Source organism: Culex quinquefasciatus, chromosome 2, assembly GCF_015732765.1.
Source record: "Culex quinquefasciatus strain JHB chromosome 2, VPISU_Cqui_1.0_pri_paternal, whole genome shotgun sequence".
NCBI classification, from domain to species: Eukaryota; Metazoa; Arthropoda; class Insecta; order Diptera; family Culicidae; genus Culex; species Culex quinquefasciatus.
Window position 1 is genome coordinate 18513655 of NC_051862.1, and position 25095 is coordinate 18538749.

General features: G+C 36.7%; 1 pseudogene; it reads right to left on the reverse strand.

Annotated features, from left to right (window-relative positions):
* Positions 1 to 12729: 12729 nt before the first annotated feature.
* Positions 12730 to 13554, reverse strand: LOC119767938 (annotated as a pseudogene).
* Positions 13555 to 25095: the final 11541 nt, after the last annotated feature.

Below are 25095 nucleotides of genomic sequence, written 5' to 3' on the forward strand. Positions count from 1 at the left end.
ACTGTGAGTCGTAACCGTGTTGTCCCCGTTCTGTCTGCAAAAAGTGATACTAATTCTTCCTCAACCTCATGATTGTGTGCCTTCAGGCGGGACAGCCAACAACATTGCGAAGCTTCCAGGAAAAATTGTTTGCTTAAGCACCTTTTAGAATGACACCCAAATGGAATAAAAACAGATGAACGAAAATGTATGAACATAAAACGAAAAAAAAAAATATGAAAAAATATAAAACAAGCAATTATTAAATCACCGACGCAATACGCAAACAAATGTGCCCAACATCAAAATCTACAATGACATTAATCCGTGAAATTTGCTCGTGGCCGTGAAATTCGGTAAATACCATAAAATGCCCCGAAATTCGAAATATTCAATTTATTAATTACTTCTCAGGGCATTTAAGCCTCATTTTTTTAATTCAAACACTTCACAAGATTTTTAACAAGCATTTTTGAAAGAATCTTCAAAATTAAAAAAAAATCCATGTCAGATTGTTCGGCCAGGTGGCCGACGCAGAAGGACCCCGACCCGCGGATTGTCCCAGCAAAACACGAGCAGCAGATTTCGGTGCACAAATGAAACAATAGATTTGTTCAGACCGACCGATCTAGGCGGTGGTCGCGGTGTTACTCAACACTTTATTGAAAAGAACTGTACAGAGTAGAAGATAGAAATGAAGAGTACAAAAACAAACGTTGAATATTAGGGTGGTACAAAAATCATGTTGGTCGCAACATACTCCCCACCAAAAACGAATGTTTTTAAACAAAATGGAGTACACTCGACGGGAACACCGTCCTCTACTGCTACCGTTGAACCATGCTCAGCATATCTCCTCGAGTGATAGCGCGAACCTGAGAGCCACGTCAGTATTCCGGATCATCGTTGACACTTCGCTGAACTCTGGCACAATTTGAACCCTGCCATCGGCTGCAGATGAGACTGCCCTACCGAGTGGTCAGCTACGCGGCTGCTTGTAGACTGCCGAACCGCGGTAGCTGGGGAAGGACAAAGAATGCCCCTTGGTCCAAAATTTGCCCCAAGAAATGCTACAAAACTGCTGGTAGGCCTGGTTGCTGTAGCTGGAAGTTCTTGATGTCCGAACCTTGAGCGATGGCGGCTGGTATCGATCCCGATGACGAAGATGGTGGTCCATGAGGCAGGTTTCTGGCGACGAATCCGTGGGCTACGTTGTGTTTTATCCTGGTCACGGCACCAATGTTCGGCCAGGTGGCCGACGCAGAAGGACCCCGACCCGCGGATTGTCCCAGCAAAACACGAGCAGCAGATTTCGGTGCACAAATGAAACAATAGATTTGTTCAGACCGACCGATCTAGGCGGTGGTCGCGGTGTTACTCAACACTTTATTGAAAAGAACTGTACAGAGTAGAAGATAGAAATGAAGAGTACAAAAACAAACGTTGAATATTAGGGTGGTACAAAAATCATGTTGGTCGCAACACAGATTTATAACTATTTTTTGGAGATATTGTTCATTAGAATATTCTACGCAATTGAGGTAGTCTAGTTTATTTTTATTTTTAAAGCAATTCCATTTGAAAAGAGCCGTAATCGCAATTATGCAACTGTGGTACCCTAACATCTGGGCGCTGAATAGAGAAGGTAGGAGGCTGTTCAATCACAAGCATTTTTCTTACTGGTAAATGAGCTGTTTTACAATCCATAGTATGCATTTTATTTGGTCTAGTTTTTTGTCATTTTTTGCTGGAGAATTGTGTGTGTTTTCAAGTTTTGATCGGTTTGAAGAGGTTTTTCTTCTGTACGGGTGACGAAGAACTGCGGCGAGAGTGTCATTCTGCGATGTCGCAGATAAATTTCCTGACAGATTTTGGAGCTTCCTGGTCCTGCGAAAAAACATCGCCTATTTTAGCGAAGCTGATTCAACAAACTGAGAAGATTTTCACTAAACCAGTAGGTGTTTCAAACGGAATTAAATAGTAAAGACAGCATCTGGATGGAAGCATCGACTCCATAAACATCTTCCATTCATAATTATAAAAAAAACGATTTTGCTTTCAACTTTTAAAATTTCTTGACTTCAACTCAATGTCCTCAAAAGCCACACATTTTTCATTCTTTAAAAAAATAAGAAAAAAGCAATTTTTAATGATCGATTACAATACTCTCTACTTTTGGCGAACAGTGAATTGGTTCCACTTTGACAGTTCGAAATTGAGGCCGTTTTGCAAACCACTATTCAGCACCCAGCCTAACATGTATTGGTCATCGCTGAAATTTTCGAGCTATCGCAGTTTTAGTGAACAAATTTGAACTCAGTTTTATTTTCAAAAAATCATATCTCGGAAACGTACGGTTCGACATCGCCAATTTTTTTATAAGTTATGTGAAATTTTCCGAGGAATCCGATAAAAATATTTTCAGACATAGGCTCTCTGGTCCAGACACGGTCAAAACGCAATTTTAAGTTTTCATACGACTTTTTCAAATGTTGAGCTAGATTTTTGAAACTTCTTACTATTTTTCTCAAATAGCCAAACCAATCACCTTTCTTTTGCGTCTGTGACTGCTAAAATCGGATGAAATGGCGCAGGGATATGATTTTTTGAAAAAAGTGGATTTTGCGAAAAATGACGAAAATTGCCATTTTTCGAACAACCCTAGCACGATGTAGGTCACCCTAATGGCCAAACAAAAAAATACGGGTCTAATTTTTTTAGTCAAGAAACACCCAGAAAAATTTTGAGCCTGATCGGAGAACTTTTTTTCGGTTTAGGCTCTTTTTAAATGTCAAATTTAAATATAAAAATGCATTTAATGTAAGGCTTACAAGAAAACATATAAAATATCAAAAATAACATTTAGATTACAAATCATACCTTTTATGCAATTGATTTATAATACAATACATCTCTAAATATAATTTTATTAGCACATTGCATTTTTTTTTAATTATCAATAAATATTTATTACTGCTTTTAAATTTCCCAACCGGTGAAATTTAGGCAAGCAAACAAAATTGTATTACTTTTATTTCACTGATTTTATTTGTGATGGATTTGATGATGTGCTTCCGTTTGGAAATATTTTAGCAAATTAAATTTCTTAATCGTAAATAAAAATAAAATAGTTGAATCATAAATTCAAGGGTCCTGATATTCGGTTCAATGAACAGAAACCACTCACTCATCGCCTATCCATTCGTCGCCTATTCTAACCCGCTAGCATTCATGAGCGAATGATACTCGCAAGCAGTCAGCGAGTGGCGCGAACTGTTCACTCAGTGAACAAATACATCGTGAAATTTTTTGCCTACTCCGTCGCTCGATAACACTCACACACTACCATGCTCAGCGAAGAGCCATTCTCACAAAACGCCAGCACGGCAGTCTTTTTGTTTTCCCGCCCTCAGTTTGCCATCAATTTGATTTTTTCTTGGTGGAAGTTTCTTTGAATGGTGTCTATAATGTTATGAAATCAAAATGAATGCACAATTTAATTGATAACATTGATTTTATGCAACCCAAATCAATGAGTATAACGCAGCGCATCAGAGAAAAAATGTTTTCAGTTCAGAGTGATCGGCGACGTTCGGCCTGCCTGAGCCGTTCGGAGACTGAGCCGATCAGAGAGAGAAGGAGAGTAGAAAAGAGAGTGTTCGGGAGCGAATGGTTTCAAAGTGACAAACAGTAGGAATTCATCAGTCAGTATCGCGTCGCCTGCTATTTGTACTCGCGAATGGAGTGGTTGATTTTGAGCAATCAGGACCCTTGCATAAATTTTATTTATGGACATCTAATACAACTTTGTTCTAATTAATAATTTGTGCCTAGCGTTTTATTTTGAATCTTTTAGATTTTTTTCTGTTCTTAATTATGAAAAAAAAAACTCATTTTTAAGTATATTTTGAGCAGTTTTTAGAGTACCGTAAAATTCCAATGTTTTATAATTGTCATGTCGCAAAATTTCGATATTTTAGCCGTAAAAATTTACTAGCCCAAATTAAGTGGAAACAAACTACAAACAAAAAGATAAAAAATATCAATTAAATCCAACAAGGTCATTGCAAATATTTTTTGGAGTTTATGTCCTTCGACTCTGACCAAAGTTGAGGAAGGGGCAAAAAAATAAAAAAGTTAGAAAATTCAAATTACAGGCCACGGTTTCAAGATTTGAATGAAACAAGTGTTTTAAAATGCATTACACATCTGTCCAGTTGTTTTGCAATAATAAGTTTCCAAAATTTCAAAGTATTAACGAAAATTTTATTTATGCGAGAAAAAAAGTTTTTTGCGGTTATTTACAATGTAATTCCATAAAAGTTCAAAATATTTTTAAACGAGCTCAAAAATGCTGATTATGATTATCAATGCAGAATAAGACATTTTAGACTGTTTCCAGTTGACAAGACTTCTTGATATTTTCAAGTTTTTTGAAAAACATATATTTTTGCCCCCTGATTTTTCGGAACAATTTTGGAGGGACGACATAAACTTCGAAAAAAATTGCAACGGCCTTTATAAAACATAAAAAGTAAACAAAAAATGACAAAGAGTAACAAAGATTGAAGATTAAAAAATATAATTGAAAAAAATATCATGAAAAATATCCTTATTAAATATTTTGTTGTGAACGAAGCTTAAATTCAGAAGCTTTTCGCGAAAACGTGCACCAATCATTTGTGAAATGAAAGCGGAGAGCTTAGCTAAAAATAAACACGATCTCGAGGATAAAGAGAAGGATTAAAACTGAAAAGGGTGGGTGTGTGGCTTTACTCATTGACAGCAACTGTCAGATTAGCTCTGGGAGACCAATCCAAATTAATTAGGTTTTGCGGGTATCCGTGGTAGTGTCAGAGTTTATTTTTGGTAGATACATGTTGAATTTTGACATAAATTGGTTTCAGGATAAAATCAATTACAAGATATTAAAATCTCTTATACAAAATTCCTGATCAAAAGGTTCCCAACACTTTAATAAAGATGAATGAAAAAGCCAAAATTGGCTTCTCCCACCTCTCCTCCACAGCTGTTGGTGGTGCTCCCGGTTTCCAATTTCAATCTGTTCCGTAATCGGAAGTGAGGCTGTGGAGGGGAGAGGTGGTTTGGCGATTTCACAAACGGGACTGGCCTTACGGAACATGACTGTGTGAACGCGTATAAAAATGAAAGTCATAAGCGACAATCATGGTTGTATGACGTAAGAAAAGGAGAAAGGAAAATCTTTTTTGAAATGTGGAGTGGAATTGATGACGCCACGACTTGTTAGAAGAACATGGTGCGTTCCAAGAATAAGGGAGAAATAATTGAATCTCTGCCAGTGATTTTGATTGATGACTTGGAATTTTGCTTGATGCAATGAAAAATAGAATTTACAAAAAAACTAAACCTTAAAGTAGAAATGCTTCGTAGAATTATTAATTTTTAAGCTTATATCTATTTGTCTGTAAATTAGTTGTGCTATCTGCAAATTATTGATCTATCGTTTAATGTGACTCTAAAATAAACAGGATTAATCAACAATCTCTCGTGTATCCCAAGGCTAATATCCCAAAAAATATGATTTATTGAACGCCCTTCGAGACATTGCTCCTTCAGGCGAAATACGGTCTGCCATAGCGTCGAATAGCTTTCCCATTTTCCCAAGTATTTTCCTTTCTGCTGTCTAGCGGAGGGAAGCACCCCGACCCATTATGGTTATGATGGAGCAGAACGATCTGCTGGGAGTGCTTCGCAAGTACGATGCTCCTGGCCGCACCCGAGGGAGTTGCTTCCTGGTCATTATTCATTCGTGTTTCAGCGGAACTTTGGAACCGAATTCGGACACATTAATGAAGACGAATGGACAATCGATGGGGGAGGTGGGATCGGCGAAATTTTGCGAGGAAAATGGAAATGGATTAGCTTCGGAAACCAACAAGTCAAACACTTCTCGGTGGACTCGTTTGTTTTACGGGTAACTAAACTCAGTTCTAGTGCCAAAAGTACACACACACACAAAAACTGTGGCAGGATTCCGTTGCAAATCAAACATCATACCGTAAAACCACCATCATTGCTGGAATTCCGTCCTAGCCCGGAGAGGGACGATGATTCGTTTCAGTACATTTACCGCTGTGCAAAATTCTCTATTTGCAAAACCTGCCGTAGTCCTCCAAGTTCTCCACACACTGGTCATAAAACCGTCGTTGAACGAACCCAACCCGGAAGAAACCCCGTCGCCGTACGAGTCCAACCGAAACGGGTCCCGGAATTTCCACCTATTAGGACACGTCGTTGGCCAGCCATAAATCTAGGTGCTCTCTCTCGCTCGAACCTCGAACCGTTTGTTTTAGTTGTGCAACGGGTTTTTCGTCCTCCGACTGAAGGACAGCTAGGGTAAAAGAACGTGGGTCTCCAAATGGCCGGGTGCTCGAACCCCCGTTTTCCGGTCCATTGACTGCATCTCACTCCGGGGTCAGTTGGATGTTTTCTACGGTGGGAAAGAGAGCCGCACCCCACATGAGTTGTGCTCAACGGAACGCCGGTCATTTGGTTGGAAAAACGTGACGGAACGGAGAAACCAGGGAGGAGAGCACGTGTCGGTTTGGGGAGAGCGGGTGGAGAAGAAACGGATAGCGTAAAAGAGGTGATTTTCTGAAGACTTGACACAAAGGAGAAGAGTGCGTTGATTAGGTAAAACTTGTTATTTTTGTTAAACGTCGACTAAAATCAAAGAAATGTCTAAAAATCAAAGTTTATCTATCTAGGTATAATGCTTAAATCAAGGCGATTCAAAATTTGATAGATATTTAAAATTGAATTTTCAAGCCATGGTTTGTGTGATATCTTGTAAATTATACACTTAATTAATTAATTAATTTAACGCGCACTCCAACTAACGTCTGACTCTTTATTCGTTCGTCCGTCAACTGAACTTCTACTCTCCACACGCGCAGCTCTACACGCTTCTCACAGCTTACTCAAAATACACTATTATTTAGGATACTCTCCACACGCGCAGCTCTACACGCTTCTCAAAATACAATTATTTAGGATACCACATCCTCCCCTTGCTTAAATAATGGAATATTAAATACAATAGCAAAACTTCGATCAGATGATAACATTTTAGCAACAATTTCTAATTTGGTGTTTATAAACTGATCTGCAACTGCTTGTCTCAAGGGCCGGAATGCTTGCCAGATGATCCGTCCTCGTTCAGCACACGCCTGCATATTCGTCCAAATGCACTACACGTTGTGTTTCCATGTATTCCTGATCCTCCTCCGAATGAAACAAAAGAAAGAAAAAAAAGGAATGAATTGATTATACAACAAATAAAAAAAAACATCAACTCGATTAGTGCAACGCAAATCAAGATCGCAATCAGCAGTTTACCTCAATTAAAACCTCTATAGTACAATACGGTATCCATTTAAAACAGGCAATGAATTTTGCTTACCTACATTGCGCTTCCCACCGAGAGAAAAACCAAAAGACTCCTATCACTTGAAAAATGCGATTCTAAATTTTAATTTCATGATTGCAACATTTATTTATCCATGCTTTTAAATAAGTAGGCTTTGCTAGAGTGTCAACAATTTCAATTCACTAGATACAAATAAAACGCCTGTCCATGCTGTTAATCAAATCAAATTTATTTTTACACCTGAGCTGCCATCCACCTCAGGATTCGAACTGATGAACTTTGGATTGTGAGTCAAACTGTCGGCTAGCGACTCTACCGAAGCAGGTTATTTTCCCAAGGAGACTACTCCTACACCTGGACTGAGCTTACGACCAAAACTCTAGGCTGAGAGCAACATTTCCTTCCCCTTTCGACAAATCTGACAAATCTCGTCTCGAAAACTCAACTATCTAAAACCGTTTGTGTCTGTGCTCCTTTCACTTAACTCTTCTGTCACAAGTTATTTGAAGCTTAGTTTCCTCTCTTACGGCCAAACATGACTATCCTTCGATTTTTTTTTGCATAATATTGATTTGAGGAATTTCTTATATGAATGGCAGGTTATAAATTCGATACTTATTCCATCCAATTCGCCGATGTAGATTATGTAAACAACTTATTTTGTAAGACTTTTATCAAAACCTGCTGCTCATCATTAGTTTATTTATCACGAATTCAAATGAAAATTACTACAAATGATACAAATGAAAAGTTACTTAGCTACTAACGGCAAAATGCTGATATGCCAATACTAGGTGTCCGATGAAAATACATGCTGTTCCCCTATTTTTCACTTATACTTATCTTGATTAATATTTATCTATGTTTTTCTTTGAATTGAAACTCATCTCTATCTTTTAAAACATTTTTTTTTTGTCGTTTATCTAACTCAACTCTAGGAACTCTATTGCAGTAGTTGGCCTTGGGCTAAACCCGACTCAACTTTTTCCATATGATTGGCCTTGAGCTGAAACTCGACTCAATCGTTTGCTGCAGTTGGCCTTGGGCTAAACCCGACTCAACTTTACAGGAACTCTTTTGCAGCAGTTGGCCTTGGGCTAAACCCGACTCAACTTTTTCCATATGATTGGCCTTGAGCTGAAACTCGACTCAATCGTTTGCTGCAGTTGGCCTTGGGCTAAACCCGACTCAACTTTACAGGAACTCTTTTGCAGCAGTTGGCCTTGGGCTAAACCCGACTCAACTTTTTTCCATATGATTGGCCTTGAGCTGAAACTCGACTCAATCTTTTGCTGCAGTTGGCCTTGGGCTGAACCCGACTCAACTTTACAGGAACTCTTTTACAGCAGTTGGCCTTGGGCTAAACCCGACTCAACTTTACAGGAACTCTTTTGCAGCAGTTGGCCTTGGGCTAAACCCGACTCAACTTGTCCATATGATTGGCCTTGAGCTGAAACTCGACTCAATCGTTTGCTGCAGTTGGCTTTGGGCTAAACCCGACTCAACTTTACAGGAACTCTTTTGCGGCAGTTGGCCTTGGGCTAAACCCGACTCAACTTTACAGGAACTCTTTTGCTTGTACCTAGGATAGTTAAGCTTCATTAAATTAAAATACAATCCAAACCGAGATCCAAACACTTCCTTTATAATAAAATTGATTTTTTTTATTTCAACAATTACACTCACATGAGTGGTTAATAAAAATCAATTTATTTTCAATTATAATAAACACATTCCCTTTCCATTGCTTTTGATTACAAAATTAGTTGTAAAATAATAAACATCTAAATTCACATGATTATACCCTTCTGTTATTATATTGCACTCATTTTATCATTATTTTACATTTATCATTCATTTTTCTCTATCAGTGTTTATGTCCTGTAGAAAATTTAAGAATTAACGATAAGCTCAAACAGTTAAAATCCGACTGCTATTTTTTTTTTGAGTCCTTTGAAGGAACGCAATGGATTTTTTTTTTAAATCAATTAATAATATTAATCAATTAATAATATTGATCATTTAGATAAAAAAAAACAGATAATAATAGATAAAATAAATAACTTGAAAGAACTTGCTTGACAGCTTGTTAAAAAGGGATCCATAGTAGATCCAATGTAAAATGTTGTCATATCAATTTAAATAAAACAAAAGGAATCAGATCAGTTGGTTTTATGACTCCATTGCAGTTTAATAATTTCTCTTTTACTATTATATTTAGAATGGAACTATGACAACCGTCTTGGCATTGCTTGGAGGTGGCAGATTTGTTTTTTTTAAAGAATCTTGATTCAAGTTTCCATTCCATTTTGACTTCAAAATCCAATCGATGAACCCGGAATCATCTCTTCCGTAACAAAGATTATTTTGAGAATGCTCAACACACTATTCCCCCAACACTATAGACAAAACAACCAATACAACTTGTTCGGTCTAGGGCCGTTTATAAACGGCGCAACCTAGCAAATACCACTAAACCCTTTATTTATTCAACCATTTGGTTGATTTATTTATCTCCGTTTTCTATCTTAAAGTACCTGATAAAAAGTTGTAAACTAACAGGCTCTCGTCACAAATAAACAATCAATTACCACTAAAGAATTGAAAAATGTCAAAGTAATTTTGTGTCGGATGAGTTTTTTTATCATTGTTATCATTATTTAATGAAAAAAAAACAAACAATCTGTCGTTTCTAAGCGACGGGATAATTTGTCAAAATATTTTTAAAACAAGCATTTTAAGAATAATACAACGTTTTATTTTAACCTAGTGTTTAACCAAGATAAATAATTAAAACCTGGTTGATCAGATAACCGATTGCGTCAAATTTTAACAGCCCATTCATGTATCAATAATCTTAGCGACGCTTCCCATCTTCGAATCCAAAAATTTAAAAAGAAGATCTGAGAATCGAAAATTTTTAAAATTATCGAAATCCTGAAATCATACAATCTTAAAATCCAAATTTCTAAAAAAAATATTAAAAAAATCTAAAATATCAAAATGTCTCTGAAAATCAATCAAAAGGAGATTAAATTTGTTACCATAAATTACGGCGAAATCTTGTCCAACTGCTAATTTTGAAAAAATAATGTTTTTTTTGGTTAATAATAATACCATGATTTATGTTATTAAAAACAGGTTTAAAATGGTAATAAGGCGAATTTTCCTATTTTGTGCGACATAAAGAAGTATCAATAAGAATATCAAGAACTCGTCTGGTAATACATTTTTCCTATGCATCCTTCGCAACATTTATCCCAACTACAGTATGGCTGCCACCTAGCATCCCCCTGCGTTTTCATTACATTTATCTCAACTCCAAGATGGCTGCCTCTTAGCAACCCCCTGGGTTTACAATCGTGACGTCATTTGACACCTCTTGTGCACCCAAGCGCACACGCACACACAATCAACGCAGCAAGCCCTGCGCCAAGTCGTCAAGCAAATATTCCCTCACATACACTTACGTTTCAGAACTCACTCGCCACACATAAACAAAAAAAAAAAAACAATGATCGGAACAATCTCACCGAATTCCGCGTAACTACGTCCACTCCACCAACAAAACCGCCCTTCTGCTGCTAGCGACGCAGCCATGCGGCGTCACACGAACACAAACAAATTCTTCTCTCGACTGCTCCTTTTGGCCTCATGCCTCGCAAATCTGACCGCTAATTTCCCAATCTTTTCCACTCCAGGATTACAAAACATCACAACATATCGTCATGGCAGGATCGCCAATGTGATATCTTGTAAATTATACACTTAATTAATTAATTAATTTAACGCGCACTCCAACTAACGTCTGACTCTTTATTCGTTCGTCCGTCAACTGAACTTCTACTCTCCACACGCGCAGCTCTACACGCTTCTCACAGCTTACTCAAAATACACTATTATTTAGGATACCACAGTTTGAACATTTTAAAGCATAACTCAAATAAGTCGGGACAAACAAATGAAAAAGGTGAATAAGCATTTCAACAGTTTGACTATTTTGCTTGAAAAGCTTTAGGTAACTTTTTCACTAAATTCGAAGTAGCTTCTTCTAATCACCACGAATTTTGTTAAATCAAGGGGTAGGACAGAGAGTAATATTGAGAAAGTTTGAATAATTTTGAGTAACATTGAGCCACTCAAAGTTTTTCAATCCTCCCAAACGACGTAACGAATTTTGACACTGACATTTGGCACCAGAGAGAGACGACCGAGACGACTGACTTTGACAGACACAAAACCAACCCCAAAAATGAAAAAAATCTGGTTCCGGTCAAGAGGCTGGAAACTCTTAGAACTTTTCCTAAGTATATTAATAAGTATACTTAAATAAATAATGTTATTATACTAACGCTCTTCCACCCTAACATGAATCATCCTGAGAAAAACGTCGGTGTGACGTCTAGAAATGTCAGAACTTTTTTTTGCACGGTCGGAAACGGCAACGGTCCTCCACCGTCGGGGGGAAATCGCGAGGACTGTGGTCATGACGCGGGCAGAAAGCGATCAAGGTCGAAGAAAACAAGCGGGACTTTGAGCGAAAGGGAGGAGAGCACTGCTGGGGTGGTACATAGAGGTAAAACTGGCGATAAGTGCTTTGGAGGCTTTGGAAAAGGAATCGCTTTCGTTGTAGGCAAGGCCGGTGTTTGTGACGAAGGACAAACGGGCAGCGGAAGCGCAGAAGAAAGGGCAGGAGGAAGTGGCCGCCGAAATCGCAGCTGTGCGACAATCATCCTCCATTTCGGTAATCTCGCATGCTTCCGGCTTGGTCTCAAATCCGCCGCCACTAACTTCGGCAAATAGAACAATTCACTGTTGCTTTGTTTTAGGCCGGACGATTGGTTCCGGTTTTATTCTTAGCAGCAATTTAAGGCGTCTGCGGAGCAGAAAGGTCAAAGGGCAAGGACAAGGAAAAAAGCATCATCCACCAGTATAGGCAGCACCCGCTCTTTCAATACTCATCCTACGGCAGACTGATCCTACCCAAGGCTGATATCATGGATCCTACCCCTTACAGGACCAGATCTGTATAAAAATACGGCATCTCCCACACGCCGGAATCGAAACAAAAAGTTGTGTTTGCGCCGAGCAGCTGCGGATCGTCATCCGAAGGAGTAGGATCTGAAGATGTGTAGGGTGCTGGTGGACATGGTAGATATCAAGTTCCCCGGACTGTCCCGCGACTACCACAAGCTCGTGAAACCGACATTTAAAAAAAAACTAAGCAAAAGCAGAAATAAACACTTTTTTTTATTAGTTTTGTCTGGCTCCTTCGACAATAGCTGATTACTCGCAAGTACCCGAAGGACATGACCGGATCGACTTCTGGTTCACTCAAGGGAACTGTCCTCGCGGTCGCTAGTATCGAATGTTGTTTGATGGCCTTTTCCGCTACCACAGGGGCTTGGGTGGGATCAGGAAGACGATAGTGTCATCATCAGACTTGATGGACTTTCGATAATCCTCGGTGGACTTGCCGGAACGATGAAAGACCTTCTCCTTGATCCCGCTGAACTCGCAAGCAATGTGAGCGGTGTGGCATTCCAGTACTGGGTTGTATCCGTTGGAGATCTGACCGAAGTGGTTCAGCATGATGACCTGGGCGGTGATTTTTTGAGTCCGGGCACGGCCTCTGGCTTCTTGGTGCATTTCGACGGACTTGACATCAGCGGTCAGGTTGACCGGGGCGAAGACGATGGCGATACCGGGATAATTCGCATCGATTTTGTTGGCGTCCTTTAGGGGCAGATGCAGGGGCTTGTCGGTGGGGAAGGTCGGCGTCAGGATGCTCCATAGTCTCAAGCAGGTACTTGCCGTCAGCCTTGCCATCTTGGTGGACGGTTCCACGGAGCCGTTCTTCTTGATGTAGGACGAGACTTCCTTCTTGATTTCCTCGAAACGAGCGTCGTTGTACAGGGCCTCGGTCGATTCCATCTTGCCATCAGCTGTTGACACCGAGGGTGAAGGCGAGCAGGGCATTCTGTCGGGTCCGTTTTTGGAGATAATGGACCGGAAAGGGCGGTAAATCCGGCCGGCTGAGCCCTGCTAAAGAACTCTGGCACAAGGTCAGCAGCTTCTACAAGCGTGCAGGGGGTGCCAGCTATGCCACAAAATCGAGAACTGCTACGTGCCGCAACGCCGGAATCTTTCTTTTGTAACAACATCTGGATTGAAATCCGGAACAGACCATTCCGCAGCAAATACAATGGCCAATTTTGGGAAGTTGAGCAGTATCTTGCCGTGAAATTATGTACAACTTGTTTGTAAACTCGCTCGCCTGCCTCGCCTGTCAAAAAATGTATATTCAAAAATTCCGTAACCTATTGGAAAATCGTTCAAGAGGGATATTGAGTAACTTTGAGTCACATTGAGTAACTTTGAGAAAATGAGTCACTCAGTTTCTCACTGTCTTACCCCTTGTGTTAAATAGTTATTTACCTTTTGTCAACATTTGCAAAAACGTTCCAGCTGTCAGAATTCTTATACGGCCTTTTCACATATTGATCAGGAAAAGCATTGTGCACGAAAACAATTGTTTTGTCTTTTTGAAAATCAAAATTTCACAAATAAAAGAAACAAACTCAAATGAACCTAAATATACTGAAGTTCATTCTTGATTTGGAAAATACTAAAATTGATTTTTTTTATTAAAATGAAACTGGATACAACTTCACCAAAAGTTTCAACAAGACTACCAAATGACTCGATAATAAAAGTACTTGGTCTATGACAGGGATGCCCAAGTATACACACATTTATTATTATTAAGAGTTATTATTAAAATTTCTTTAAACTATTGAAGTTTATAAAAAAAATATTTTTGCTCCCTGATTTCATGTCTCAAAATTTTTTAAATAAAACTGTACTGCACCTGATCGCATAAATGTCCCCTACGCATTTTCACCACCTTTGAGTTATTGATGCAGTTTGGTTCAAAATCGTGTGCTCTTTCAGAAAAGTCTTAAACATCCAGTACTTTGTTCTAGAAATCAGGAAGAAATCCAGTTTTTTCGTGAAAATTTATCACGTAGCCTTATAGTGACAAGCTTAGGGACAAACTTGCCTAGCGTTTTTTTCTCAGTTTGCTCCTGTGGCATATGGGACATTTATGCGAACATGGGCAGTTTATCACTATAAAGTTTATCTGAAAAAATACATAACTTTTTGCTTACTCATTTATCGAAAACATAATTTACATATTGAAATACAGTCGACTCTCTGGCTGTCGATCTTCTCGATATCAATGAATCTCCATCTATCGATGAATTCTTCAGTCCCTTCAATCTGCATACTTCAATTATCTTCATTCCTCGATATTTTCCCTTGCTTGAAGGATCGCTTCCTCGACGGTTCCTTGGATTTTGTTTGCATTAAAAATCTCTTCTGATTGTCAATAATTTCACTTTCTCATGGCTTGCAAAGACATTTTTCTTGGCAAAACGAAGCTTTGAAGGGTGTTTGACATTAGTTTGTTTTTGTTTGATGGACGTTGCCATGATTCTCTACCATAGCTGGGTATCAAGAAAAAAAATATTTTCAATCGAGTCTTCTTTTTGCATCGTTCTGTAAACTGATGATTCTCTTCCTCGATATTGACAACCAGAGAGTCGACTGTAATAAGAATATTTTTCAAACATAAAGAAGGCTTGAATTTCAAACAAAAACATAAAAAATACATAGGCAAAATCCAAAAAATATAAACATTTTATTGCATAAGCAAAAAAAACAAGTCCATGTTCATTATAAAATTATTGTTATAATATGTGTAGATATGATGAATATTTCATGAACAGGCTTAATTGCCAGTCATAGAACTAATTTGGAAAAGCGGCGCGGGCCAGATTACATGGCTTCACGGGCTGAACCTAACCAAATTAATTTTAATGGAAAACGACTAACCTTGACAAATAAAATTGATCAAAATTTTCCCATTGTTTCAAAGAAATTTGGTTAACAAAACTAAAAAATCACAAAAATACCAAAATTTAAGACTTAGAAAAAAAAAGTTCAACGATTTTACCAATTTTTAATATGTCATTTTGATCCAAAACAAATGACTTTGTTTCATTGTAAAATGATTTACCATAGTTTCTTAGATAGAGTCCAGACTCGATTAGCCGAAGCATCGGTTATCCAATGTTTCGATTATCCGATGGTTTGTATGGGACTTTGGATAATCGAATCATGACCAAAAACACGTTTTTTCGTATTTTTATTTTTTTATTTAAACTTCAAATTTGAGTACTGCGACAATGTTTTCTTCAAATTTTAATATTTTATTGCCTTTTAAATTGAAAAATGCTTTTTTATTTGTCATCACCGCCATTTTGCCAGCCATCCTGGATTTCTGGGGTTTTTTTTAAAGTTCCAATAAACAATTTTTTTAGTTTTTGCTTTTTGGGTGTTTTTGAAACCGCCTTGAGTCAGGGGTATTAAAAAACACCCAAAAAGCAAAAACTGAAAATTGGACTTTAAAAAAAAAACTCCAGGAATCCAAAGTTCTAAAAAAAAAGTTCGATAAAAAGTTCTAAATTTTTAAGAGTTGTTTTTGGGTCATTCTCTAATTATTTTATTCGTGATTCGATTATCCGAAGTGAAATTTTTGCGAGGCCTTCGGATATTCGAGTCTGAAATGTATTTGGTAAAATCTGAAATACCACAATTTCCTCAGGGGCTCCGAACAGGTGGAAATAACTGAAAAAAGTTCAGTTATTGCCAGGAGGTCAGGATTTGGTATCAAAACAGCCAGATTAGATGTTATAACAACACAAAAAAAGAGATTTGTTCGAAAAATAACTGGAGACTATTTTTCAAGGGTTAACGAGTTCCAAACTATGGTATTGATTCCATAGAAAGATATACCCCTGCTCGGGTATTTAGTTTACATCATAGTGTTAACAAAACATGTAATAAATGGATAATATTATCAACAACAAGCATTGACATGTTCTATCGCCAAATTACTCAGTTTCGAAACAGAAAAACGTGCTCAGCAAAATGGTCCAGCATGGTCTCACCTTCCTAACGGTATAAATTGGAGAAAACCCCCAGTACAAAGCATCACAAGTTTAAATCATCAAGCCGAGCAATGACCACTTGGAAGCTGCTTCTAGTGCTAGGTTTGGCCGTTGGAGTCACGAGATGTTACAAACTGAGGCGACACGACGAGAAGCGTAAGTATTGATTTAGGATATTTTGAAGAATTAAGATGTAATGTTGGAAGTATTTCAGCGCTCACCGTGTGCTCGGTTAATATGTATCCGGTTATAAGTGACGCAATTCTGAGCAAACTTGCAGTCTGTGGCCACATCATTGTGTGTAACGACGATTTTTGTAAATCGTCGAGGCAGCTCAAGAACTTTTCCGACTCCAAACGAGTCGCTTTGATCCGTAGTAAAGCACCGCAGGCCAAAATTCTGCGCGAGGTTGAGATACACTTTGATGAGAGCTTCGATCCCGATCAGGCGGTTCAGACCATCAAGACCAACGTTGCGGGAGGACCGTTCGATGGAGTTGAGCTGGTTTTCGATTCGGCGCAGCTAGACCAACCCGGGCAGGTGTGTTTGTAGTGAGTTTTTTTGGTTTGTGAATAGTTCTTAATTTGATTTTAAGAATTGCAGATCAAATATGCTCAGTTTCTCAAACTTCTGAAACGCAACCTCGACGACAACGTGATGATCACGAGCTCGTTTGTTTGTAAACACTATCTTCCGGCGTTCTTGCTTAACGCGATGAGCGAAGTACTGGACTACGTCATACTGGCTCCATCATTTCAGAATGCTTTCGCCGAGGGGAATGCTCTGGCACCGCGAGTGTACACAGATTCGGTGGCCACCTGCTTTTTGAACACAAATTTTCCCCGAAGTAAAATCATTCTTGGACTTCCAACCGGTGGATTGCTAGTGGATCCATCAGTGGACCGGGAATCTTCTTCCAGCTTGATTCCATACGGAAATGTATTAAATCACATCTATTGCTTCAAGAAGGTTTGTTCTAATTTAGATTTGACTTTTGAAGGTTTGCGAGCTACAAGAAGAGCAGCAACGACACTGTGAAGTGCAGCAAAATCAAAACTGTTCATTGTTTGAAGATGGTGTTAAGCTCATCTACGATGATCCCAACTCAGCCGGTGGACGAGCCTTGCAGGTAGTTGGTTGCAAACTGAGGGGAATCTCCATTGCGCTGAGCTACGATGATCCAGCTGGAATTTGCGTGGGATCAAGCTTCCCACTGTTGAACGCAGTTCAGGACGTGTTTGAGCATCGTTCCAGCGTTTCAGGAATCCGAGGATGCCCTTGTGGAACCGATGAATCTGCAGAAGTAGAGTGAGATCCGCTTAAGGTAATGTTTTCCCATTGTATACCGATCTTATATTTACAGACACGCATTCAAACCTCCTTGTCATTCGAGCGATCAGCATCAACCCGATGACGAATGCAGTTGTAACAGTGAAAATCCCTGTGATGGATGTAAACTGCTGAATAGACTTCAAGGAGCGATGAAAACTTCCGAACACGTCGCTAGTATTTCTAAAAATGTCGCAGATAAAGTCTTAGAATCACTCGACAAAGTGGTAGTGCTCATTTCCTACATGTTGGGACAAAACTCCAAGATGCCTGAACCAGTACCACAAGCTGCTCCATAATCTCTACTGGATTCTGTTTATCTTCTGCTCCAGATCCTGTATCAAATGCTGCAGTAAGCTTGAATAATCTGGTCTCTCCCAGTAGTTTATCCGGAACATTAGTTCCCTCATCTGTTTTATCAGAGGACGGTTCAGGCCCTTTGTCTGGTGCAGTGTCGGGTACCTTAACACTCAACAACCCAATCCTACCTCTAGACGGGCTTCGATCTGAAAATTCGCCAACAATCTACGCTTCAACCAATTTTTGAGGTTTAAAAAGCGTTGCAAAGAAGAACTCCTTAAATTTTAGGACATTGTTGGGGTTGGAAGTTTGACTTTTTTTATGTGACTTTGCTTATGTTTGAAAAAAAGTGTTTTTTAGGGGTCAACTATGGCTGTGTTTTTTACTAACATTTCCTATATTTTGAGTAAAAAGAAGTATGCAGTAATTGTTGTAGTGCCCCAAACTATGCTTCTACGCATGTTTTTAAAATTAAAATGGTGCCATTCTAGAACAGAAAATGTGAAAATGATCAAACATTTTTAAAATTTTCTATAAAAAATTAGAAAATTAGAAAGGCAACAACATAAACATAAACTAAACAAGATAAATGCAAATTAAAATACTAAAAATGAAACAAGAATAACATAAAACAAGAAAAGTTAAGAGACAGTGTTTGTAAATTCTGCTCGGTTTGTTCTAGAGGTCGTAAGTGCTCCGTTTTGGATGAAACTTTCAGCGTTTGTTTGTCTATGCATGAGATGAACTCATGAGCCCTCTACGACAAAGGGAAGTGGGGTAAAACGGGCTTCGAAGTTTGAGGTCAAAAAAACCTAAAAAATCTTAAAATTGCTCGCATTTCCGTAAAACTTCATCAATTCCAACTCTCTTATTTGCATTTGAAGGTCTTTTGAAGCACTTCAAAATGTTCCTCAGACATCCAGGATTGGTTTGAATATTTCTCAAAGCTTTTGCAAATTACCGTAATTTTTTTTTTAAGCCTTAATATCTTTTTGCAACAGCCTCCAACACCCATACTCCCATGGATCAAAAATTAGGAAATTTCATGGACTATAAACCTACGGTATTAACTATTTGCAAATCGCAGTTTTTCTCATAGTTATACGATTTTTCTAAAACAAACATTTTACAACGTTAGTTTTTGCCCTGTAGGCCTTCAAACCGGCTTTTTTTGGTCTCAATTTTGTCATATTCGGAATCCTTGGAAAATTTCTCGTAAGTTTGAAGTATTGAAGTTGTAAAATTTCAGTGGAAAAAATAAATTGAAATAATATTTAACAATTTGTTGGATAAGGGGTGAAACGGGTATTCGCCTACTTGATACAGTATTTGACGTATTGATCACAGGGTAAATAAGATCTATTTTTTTTTCAAAAATGTTTTATTTAATTATTTCTAAAATCAAACTTACAACTCCAATGCTTCTAACTAACGTGAAATTTCCCGAGGATTCCGAATATGTAAAAAATTAGCCTTAAAAGTGCCGTCATTTTGAACTACAGGGCAAAAACTAACGTTGTAAAATGTTTGTTATAAAAAAATCGAAAAAACTATGAGAAAAACTGCGATTAGCCAAAAAGTTAATACTGAAGACTTATAGTCCATAAAATTACCTAACTTTTTTCATCCAAATCGGAGTATGGCTGTTACAAAAAGATATTAAGGTTTTAAAAAAATCAATTTTTAACAGTAATTTACAAAAGCTTTTACAAAAAGTCAAACCAATCCTAGATGTCTATGAAAGACCTTTTGAATGCAAATAAGAGAGTTGGAAAAGATGAAGTTTTACGAAAATGCGATCAATTTTAAGATTTTTTAGGGTTTTTGGACCTCAAATTTCAAAGCCCGTATTACCCCACTTCCTTTTGTCGTAGAGGGCTCATATTTGGCATGAGTTCATCTCATATATAGACGCATAGCAAACGCTGAAAGTTTCATCCTAATCGGAGCACCTCGATACGACCTGTTACACATTGGTGAAAAACTCGCTCTTAAGTTTTTCGTAGAACAAAAGTTGATCCCATACCTCCCAAACAAGGAAAATATAAAACAATAAAAAAAAAGGTAATTTCGTTAAAGTTCCAAATATGTTTAAACAAGCCAAAACATGCTAAATATGATCATGTCAGTAAATGGTGTTAAAGATTGATTTCAGTTGATTAGACGTCTATTTACAACGGCCTTATGTTTAAAATAAAAACAAAAACAATAATTTCAAATTTAGGCAATATCGAAACTCTGATTTCAACGTGCACATATAATCTTATGAATTTCGCCGCTACCCCCAAAACATTCTTCATACGACACTGGTCACGTCCTTGGATGTAGCCGAAATGAGCAGTGCTTTGCTTGGAGACATGCTCGGAATGTGCGGAAATTAGGAGAAGTGTTTGTTCTGCTTCTGTCTGGCCGTCCTTCCGTCCGTCTGTGACAGCCTCCATATCGCTCATATTTGGCTTTCTTTCCCCTCGTGCGACGAGGACTCGTCGAAACGGCCAGATGGCAAATAGTATAAAGATGAGCAATTTATGACGGGATTTGCACGTTTGCTCAAGACTACTAACAACCGTCGTCTTGGCGGAGAAGGCCGTCATTTTGCGGCGCCAGAATCGAATCTCGGCTGATGGAGGTCATCAGGACGCCGGAGGAGGATACTAGGAGGAGACAAAACTTTCATGTCGTCGAGCGGACACGTCTTCCACTTTGCAACGCTGGTATTATTGACAGTACGTGCTGTCAGGTGTGTGGTCGTGATTTGGCCGTTGGCCGTTGAGGGAGAAGATCCGATGTGGAATGAATGAAAGATTCTTGAAAACTATTGAATTTCAATGCACTAACTTTTGTAGAGGCTTTAATTTAAATCAGTTTCAAACATAAATTCAATGAAATAGTCAAAAAAAAAACAAATGCAAAACACGCCAAGTCACGCACCATCCACCAAAAACCCTTCCTGATAGTCCTCAATTCATGGGCTGTAGTGAGTCGTTTTCATGATCATACCCACGATGGATACAAATTGATATGGCTCTACTCCGCCAGATAGGACGACATGTCTTTTCGTGTCGGTTGAGCCTTTTCTGTGCCGGGCCCTCACTGGCGATGCCTTGTTGAACATAAAACTTAGGCCCGCTGAACAAAGGATTCTTCGTGCTCACCTTTGGTCTAAAGCTGGAAGGAGAACCGTGGCCGGAACGGTGTATCTTCGTGCACCTTCAGGGATTATGGTGATGGTTTTTATGCCCATTTATCACGGTACGAGCTTCCGACAGGGTGGCGAGTTTTAAAAATGGAAAACTAAACATTAAACATTAAACATGGGATCGTAGTAAGCCTCGGGTGTGTGCGGATCGAAAAAAAAATCGCTGTCAATTTCCTCCCTCAATTTCGTTTCAAAAAGTGCGAAAATTTCGGTTATTTCTGCCGATATTCAGTGGAGAAGGTGGTGGTCGCAGAAAAGACGTCTGACGGTGGTCTCATTCCACTCAAGACTAACTACGCCAATTTCCACTAAATACGCGGTAGGGTGTTCGCTTGGTCGTTCGCTGTGAGTTGTGGATTGCCTGCTTCTCTAATGAAGGTTCGACTGAGGGGGCATGCTTATTAATTTCTCGTCGCTCCATACCCTCAGTGACGTGATGGGAGCAAGGGCGTCTATGCGAAGTGTCCCTACACCCGCTACAAATTTTCGGCGCTTGGGGTGGGAAGAGGGAAACCATTTTGTTCTATGCGCCGGTATTTGTAGCATTCAAATTCGTGCAAAAAAACTTATGCACGTGGGTGTACAGATTACGGAGTAAAAAATGATCGAATTGTTCACCTAGCGCTCACATGTGTTCCAGGACCAAGTTGCCTGCGGGTATGGGGATCATACATACATACATACATACATACACTAAACATGAAACCAGGGGCGCCGACTCTGGGGGGGCACGGTACTTTTTGCCCCCCCTAAAATTTGGCTGAGGGGGCAGCGCATACATTGTGCCCCCCCAGAAATTTTGGAAGAAAAATATTTTTATTTCAAATGTAAAAAAACACAGAAATAATTGAAAATAGTATCTTAAACTTAAATGGAACATTGTTTGTACACACGGATAGAATTCTTGTAAGCGAATCCGTAAAATAGCTCAAAAACATTTGTTGTTTTCGAAATCGCTGAAATTTTTCGAACAAAATCGTTTACAATTTTCTGGATTTAGATGCATTTTTTTCTAAATCGACAACGTTTTATCTATACCACTGTGCTCTCTAGGAAAATCAGTTATCTAGTACAAGAGCACAGAGGCATCGGTATATGATTTGAGAGATGTCGTCAACATAAATTTTACGGATTTGCTCATAAGATTTGTATCTGTGCATGTTGTTTCAAAAACAAAACCAATGTACTTTTTCCATAGCACCTTATCTACAATCACCAAGTTTTCAAACGCAACATTCTGCGATTTGCCATTGTAGATCAGGATTTAGCGAATATAAACTGAAACACTTTTCAAAATGGTCATTTGATGACTGCTTTACATTTACAAAAATGCTGAGGAATTCAATATTTTTTTTAGTAATTTTAGAAAGGATTTGAAAAGATTTAAAATAAATTTGTTAACCGTTCTATACCAATTTTAGCTGAAAAATACAATTGTTTCAAAAGTAAATTTTTGGAAACTAGAACACCGATTTACTGAGAAGCTGACAAATTAAAACATAATCTGAGACAATTCCACATTATAATCATAAAACACAAGTGTATTGCTTTCTGCAATTCATGATCGATTTAAAAAAATAAAAAGGCTATAGAAATTTTAACTGCATCCTCAAAAAATATATCAAAAAATCAGGGAGTAGAAAATAATACTTAAAAATGGAATATTAAATTCTTAAATTCTTAAATCCCTAAATTCTTAAATCTTTATATTCTTAAATTATTAAATCCTTAAATTCTTAAATTCTTAAATTCTTAAATTCTTAAATTCTTAAATTCTTAAATTCTTAAATTCTTAAATTCTTAAATTCTTAAATTCTTAAATTCTTAAATTCTTAAATTCTTAAATTCTTAAATTCTTAAATTCTTAAATTCTTAAATTCTTAAATTCTTAAATTCTTAAATTCTTAAATTCTTAAATTCTTAAATTCTTAAATTCTTAAATTCTTAAATTCTTAAATTCTTAAATTCTTAAATTCTTAAATTCTTAAATTCTTAAATTCTTAAATTCTTAAATTCTTAAATTCTTAAATTCTTAAATTCTTAAATTCTTAAATTCTTAAATTCTTAAATTCTTAAATTCTTAAATTTTTAAATTCTTAAATTCTTAAATTCTTAAATTCTTAAATTCTTAAATTTTTTAATTCATAAATTCTCTTCTTTTGAAATTTTCGATTTTTTTTAAACATTGAATTTTATTGTTATTTCTAAATTTCTGATTGTTTAAATTTCTGCTTTTGATTTCTTAACATTTTCAAGTCATGAGTTTTTGTAACCCTAGATTTTTTTTCTTTATTTTTTTTTCTCTTTTTATGCGATGCGTTACGTTTTTTTAATTTGTAAATTTCTCTGGAACGACGCAACATTTTTGCAATCTTTTAAAAGCAATTTGTAGGTTGAAGGTTCAGATCTAAAAAACGCCTTTGAAGCTTTCAAAAATAAAGAGAGGTTTCTCTGTATTTTTTTTTTAATTTTGGAATATTGAATTTGGTGTATCTGTTTTTTCTAAATTGCAGATTTGAAAAATGGATATTTTTTAAATGTGTATTTGTATTCTCAAATTTCTGAAGTTCTAAATTTTTGCATTTAACTTTTGTTTTTATTTTTAGAATATTTGTATTGTTGAATTTCTAAATATCTGATTATTTTTATTATTGACTGTTACTTCTAGAAAATAACTACGAATATGACAATGAGAATGAATTCGCCTTCCAAACATATGAAAAATTCCCTCCAATTAACATTCTCAATCACGTTTTAATAAATTATATATTTCTTAAAAAATGGATTCCGGATGAAAAAAATCCGTATCACATCGTAATATTTTTTTTTTTAATTCGTGATATACAAGAAACATAAACATCTAATCGCCACTCTTACCTATTGATTTCGGAAAACAACCGTGCCCCCCCAACATTTTGGACTAGTCGGCGCCCCTGCATGAAACATTAAACATCAAACATTAAACATTAAACATTAAACATTAAACATTAAACATTAAACATTAAACATTAAACATTAAACATTAAACATTAAACATTAAACATTAAACATTAAACATTAAACATTAAACATTAAACATTAAACATTAAACATTAAACATTAAACATTAAACATTAAACATTAAACATTAAACATTAAACTTTAAACATTAAACATTAAACATTAAACATTAAACATTAAACATTAAACATTAAACATTAAACATTAAACATTAAACATTAAACATTAAACATTAAACATTAAACATTAAACATTAAACATTAAACATTAAACATTAAACATTAAACATTAAACATTAAACATTAAACATTAAACATTAAACATTAAACATTAAACATTAAACATTAAACATTAAACATTAAACATTAAACATTAAACATTAAACATTAAACATTAAACATTAAACATTAAACATTAAACATTAAACATTAAACATTAAACATTAAACATTAAACATTAAACATTAAACATTAAACATTAAACATTAAACATTAAACATTAAACATTAAACATTAAACATTAAACATTAAACATTAAACATTAAACATTAAACATTAAACATTAAACATTAAACATTAAACATTAAACATTAAACATTAAACATTAAACATTAAACATTAAACATTAAACATTAAACATTAAACATTAAACATTAAACATTAAACATTAAACATTAAACATTAAACATTAAACATTAAACATTAAACATTAAACATTAAACATTAAACATTAAACATTAAACATTAAACATTAAACATTAAACATTAAACATTAAACATTAAACATTAAACATTAAACATTAAACATTAAACATTAAACATTAAACATTAAACATTAAACATTAAACATTAAACATAAAA